This window comes from Schistocerca nitens, chromosome 8 (genome assembly GCF_023898315.1).
Source record: "Schistocerca nitens isolate TAMUIC-IGC-003100 chromosome 8, iqSchNite1.1, whole genome shotgun sequence".
Classification (NCBI taxonomy): Eukaryota; Metazoa; Arthropoda; class Insecta; order Orthoptera; family Acrididae; genus Schistocerca; species Schistocerca nitens.
The window spans coordinates 498486810-498492809 of record NC_064621.1 but is presented as its reverse complement, the minus strand read 5'-3'; positions in this window follow the sequence as shown (position 1 = coordinate 498492809).

Here is a 6000-nt window from a genome sequence, read left to right as displayed (position 1 = left end):
AGAACCTCTCCATTCCTTACCTTATCAAGCCTCCTAATTTTCAACATTCTTCTGTAGCACCACATATCAAATACTTCGATCCTCCTCTGTTCCGGTTTTACCACAGTCCATGTCTCACTACCGTAGAATGCTGTGCTCCAAACGTACATTCTCAGAAATTTCGTCTGCAAGTTAAGATCTGTGTTTGATACCACTAGACTTCTCTTGACCAGGAATGCCTTTTCTGCCAGTGCTAGCCGGCTTTTGATGTCCTCCTTGCTCCGTCCGTCATGGGTTATTTTGCTGCCTAGATAGCACAATTCCTTAACTTCGTGTACTTCGTGATCCGCAATTGTAGTGTTAAGCTTCTCGCTGTTCTCATTTCTGCTACTTCTAATTATTTTGGTCTTTCTTCAGTTTACTTTCAATACATATTCTGTACTCATTAAACTGTTCATTGCATTCAAAATATCTTGCAATTCTTCTTCAGATTCACTAACTATGGCAACGTCAACAGTGAATCTTCACATTGATATCCTTTCACCCTGAATCTTAAACCAACTACTGAAACTTCCTTTTATTTCTCTCACTGCTCTTTCGATGTATTGACTGAACAGTAAATTTATTTCCTGTATTAAAGCTTGTACAACCTATTCCTGCTGTATGTTATCCTCTACAATCATCAGGAAAGACGAGACACTTACATTTCCACCCTGAAAGACACTACATCGGTACCAGAGCACATCTAACATGGTATCGGGCCATCTTAGAAGTCTGGTAACGATTCTTGACAGTATGAGAACAACAATGGTTAGCATACTGTAACGATTTGCGGGGGAAGAAGTAAGAGCAGATAGAGAAGAAAATGTTGTAGTGAGTAACATACAGCAGGACGAAGTTGTACAATAAAACAGTCTACTATTATGCCTCTAAATATTCTTTCGTGGGATTATTGTTAAAAGTACGGTCTCCGCTGCAACATATTTAGCGACGAACTGAAAAATGCATTTTGTCTCCTACGTCGTCTGCAAGTAAGAGGTCAGGTCACAATTTAGCATGAGTATTGCTTTTATCTATGAAATGACACAATTTCAGAGACTTTACTGGCCTCATACAGATACCATTTTATGTATATACACTGAAGCAGCGAATTAAAATTTATACCCAGGCCGGGAATCGAACCTCTGTCTCCCGTTTACTAGACAGTTGCGTTGTAATTGTGTCATTTCATTTGTGTAAGTACCCACACCTGGGTTTCAGGCTGGCTCCCCCATTTACTTCGAGGCTGAGGTACTATTAAAAAACATGGAGAGTCTCGGCAATTCTGTTCGTGTGTAAGGGGCAATGCAAAGTAGACTCTGATGGTACAGTGCGATATCGGGAACAACAGTACTACCAGCTGGGATGTTAAGAGGCAGTTTCTCTTCTTACAATTTGTCATAATTATCCTGATTCATATCATCGTGATAATCTCGGAATTTAGATTGCCAACCATAAACTAAGTATACTCCCACTGTGAAACCTACTGCTGCTCCAACGTGGACAGCAATAGCTCGTTGGCCTGCACTGCTGTCAGTCATTACACCAGGAATATATTCATACAGCCAGCACTTCTTCATGGTGTAATGCGTATGCACCCAAGTTTCGTCTGTGAATACCATTGGTTTACTTGCCCCCTTTTATTATTTCTGATTGCTCTCCAGTATTTCACACGTTTTATTCCTCATGCTTTGCAGCAATATCGAAAGATTCTGTTAGGACAGTTCTCTTATTTTTACATTGTTTAAAAGGAAATCCCACCTGTTTCAAGACATTCCGCAATGTTTCTCTTTCCTCCTGAAAATTTATCTCAGTTTTTGAAAATATAAATAGCTTTCGCAACATTGGCATTTCCTTCTTCTGCTCATTCCATTCCCAAAACATTCATCCAATAAATGTTATATCGAAGTGTTCTAGAGAAGCTATTTTTCTAGAACGCCTTTTGTTTGCTAGGAATTGTAACTGGCTCTAAGCACTAAGGGACTTAACATCTGATGTCATCAGTCCCTTACACTTACAAGGGAACCTCCCCATCGCACCCCCCTCAGATTTAGTTATAAGTTGGCACAGTGGAAAGGCCTTGAAAAACTGAACACAGATCAATCGAGAAAACAGGAAGAAGTTGTGTGGAACTATGAAAAAATAAGCAAAATATACAAACTGAGTAGTCCACGTGATAGATAAGCAACATCAAGGCCAATTAGAGTTTAGTAGCTCCGTGGTCCCGTGGTTAGCATGAGCAGCTGCGGAACGTGAGGTCCTCGGTTCAAGTCTTCCACCAAGTGAAAATTTTAATTTTTTATTTTCAGTTTGTGTCAGACTCTTATGTTTTCATCGCTTTTTTGGGAGTGATTATCACATCCACAAGAAAACCTAAATCGGGCAAGGTAGAAACATCTTTTTACCCATTCGCCAAGTGTACAAGTTAGGTGGGTCGAAAACATATTCCTGTCATGTGACGCACATGCCGTCACCAGTGTCGTATAGAATATATCAGACGTATTTTCCTGTGGAGGAATCGGTTCACCTATGAACTTGCAATCAAATGTTTTCTGTTCCCATTGGAGAGGCTCGTCCTTTCGTCTACTAATCGCACGGTTTTGCGGTGCGGTCGCAAAACACAGACACTAAACTTATTACAATGAACAGAGACGTCAATGAACGAACGCACAGATCATAACTTTGCGAAAATAAAGAAAGTAAAATTATAAGTCGACGGAAGACTTGAACCAAGGACCTCTCGGTCCGCAGCTACTCACGCTAACCACGGGACCACGGCGCTCCTTGACTTCCACTCTCCTTGACGTTGCCTATCTTAGCATGGACTACTCAGTTTGTATATTTTACTAATTTTTTTCATAGTTCCACACAATTTCTTCCTGTTTTCTCGATTGATCTGTGTTCAGTTTCTCAAGGCCTACCCACTGTGCCAAGTTATAACTAAATCTGAGGGGGGTGCGATGGGGAGGTTCCCTTGTTAGAACTACTTAAACCTAACTAACCTAAGGACATCACACACATACATGCCCGAGGCAGGATCCGAACCTGCGACCGTAGCAGCTGCGTGGTTCTGGACTGAAGCGCCTAGAACTGCTCAGCCACAGCGGCCGGCGGAGTTGTAACTACTTTCCCGGTTTCTTACGCTTTTCAAAAATCTATCAAAATCTATTTTACTGTTCGTTCTGACTTCTTACCACTTTTGCTGCCCACAAGATTGCTTTCTGTTGAGGTATCATTACAGAGCCTCCTCTTTTGCTTCTGGCGAAATTGTGCAATTTTGAATATATGCTCTTTTTCACCTGAATGTGTCCATTTTCGCGTCATCTTTCTCTGTTTCCCTTCCCAGGAGGGTTCGTGATTATGGATAACACCACACTGCACTGCACTGCTTGCTGTAACGTAATATTTGCGGCAGTTCCCAAAAGATGTTGCTTGACGATATTTAGTCTAATTTTAAATCGCCAAGAACACACGCCACTTGGCCTGCTTAAGATTTCTTTATTGACTTTTTGCTTAGCAGCTATCCCAGAATCATCACATCTTTGCTACCAAAGAATAAACAAACAAACAAAATTTAAAGATATTACATCGTGTTATCAGTAATGAACTATAACTATTAACGGTCTTGGCAACTTCATAAAGTATAAAAATTCTATTTAGATTTCATCACTGTTGCATTTACACTACTCCCCCACCAGTAACATGGTTACGAATTAATACATGGTGATGAAGGATTTTTCTTAAAAATCAATCTGCACAACATTAACATAAAACAATAAAACAAAAAAATATTGGAATGACAAAAGATATGATACAAAATAATTACAAAAACTTTTTACAATGTCTGGTATGATATTTGATTAATTCTCCACAGAGACAACTACTCTAAGAATTGAGGTGGGAACCTTAAAATCCGTCCTGACTTCGATACTCTGATATTTGGAGATGGTTCCTCTGTGGGATGTTGTGGTTCAGTGTCCTTGGAAAAGTTTGGAAGTTCTTTCTCTGATTCCCATTTTTCTTGCAGGAGATAAGCTGGTTTAAGTCTGTCCACTGACACAGTTATGTGTTTGCACTTCCTTTTAATAGCGAAATATTTTTCATGTCTTGAAATGACAGGAAAGGGACCATCATATGTAGAACCCTGTCACATCTCAGGAAGACATGGGAACGGGTTTGCAGATCTTTTGGAACAAACACTGATCTTGATTTGCTTTGTGTAGGCCTACTAGGTTTCAGATGAAGCATTTGCTTTTGCAAATTAGATGCAAATGAATCAAGGTCAATCTTTGTAGTGGGCTCTTCAAAAAATTCACCAGGAAGTCTTATAGTTTTTCCATATACTATCTGTGCAATGGAGTGGTTCGATGTTTCTCGCACTGCAGTGCACAACCCCAATAGAACAGTAGGCCGAATTTCTGTCCAATTAGAACTGTTATGGGCCTTGATTGCAGACTTCAGAGTTATATGTAGTCGCTCAATTTTACCATTGCATTGAGGATGAGATGGCGTTGTGTGCTGAATTTTCATTCCACATACTATGCCCAAATTATTAAACAACTGCGGTCGAAACTCTGTTCCTTGGTCAGTGATTACCTGTGATGGTACACCAAATCTTGCAAACCAGTGCTGGTAGAAGGCTGTTGCCACTTTTTCAGCTGAAATATCTTCAAGTGGTATGACTTCCATCCAAGATGTGAAACGGTCAATAGAAGTTAAACAATAAGTCATGCCATTAGAAGGAGGAAAAGGTCCGATGAGGTCAATGTGTACAACACTGAAACGTACATCAGGTTCTTCAAACTTCTCTAGCGGTGATTTTGTTTGGCGAGTGGCCTTGGTTTTCTGACAACTGACATAGGATTTAGTCCACCTTTTCGAGTCCCTCGTCACTGACAATTAAAATGTTCCTTATAGAATCCGGAAGTTTTTCTAGCCAAAGTGTCTTTAGGACTTTTTCTGACACATCTACACCTGCCAAGGCCTGCATTTTGCGTAATAACTGACTAGGTTTTTGGTCTCCCAAATCAATTCCAGTAACTAATCTCTCAATACGCTTATCTTCACATTCTTTGAAAATATTCAGTAGACATTCCTGAGCCAACGAATATTTATTCGCATCTGTGCCGCAAATAATGTCCCACATATTCTCGACGTATTTTGGTTCCAATTGTGACACTAGGTTGTTAAATTTACTTTCTTCTGTCACAATTTTGCAAATGCTGAACTGTGCTTCTACTTGATAGAACCAAATTTCGGGTTTTTCACTCCAAAAAGGCGGAATTTTGATGCTAACATTGTTTGCTTCCAGGATCTTCGGAAACGCTCCCGTTTGTCGTCATATCTTCTTATTATCACGTCGGGGTCACCAAATATAACTGCTGTAACGTAATATTTGCCGCAGTTCCCAAAAGAAGTTGCTTGACGATATTTAGTCTAATTTTAAATCACCAAGAACACACGCCACTTGGCCTCTTTAAGACTTTTTCATTGACTTTTTGCTTAGCAGCTATCCCAGAATCTTTGCTACCAAAGAACAAAAAAAAAACAATTTTTTTAAGATATTACATCATGTTAACTATTAATGGTCTTGGCAACTTCATAAAGTATAAAAATTCTATTTAGATTTCATCACTGTTGCCTTTACACACTGAACCACTTGACAGCGGGCACACTACTGAGCTGACAGCATTGACATCGCGATGCGTTTCCTTTACTCACCACTGAACTTGTTTACCATATGTCACCACGCGTTCCCGTTAACGACCAAGGAAAGCAAAGTGCAATAATATCGTGGTCGGGCAGTATTAGGAAAAACTGATGTTAGTAACACCCCTGTTTTAGTGGTCATGTAAGGCTGTATTCAATGAACACTGCGGTAGGAGTATTGCTGGATCGTAACTAGTTCATACATAGCAGTTCACGTATTCTGAAATGAGTTCATTTGATAACTTCTTTTCAAGTGATGAATTAACTGCGTTC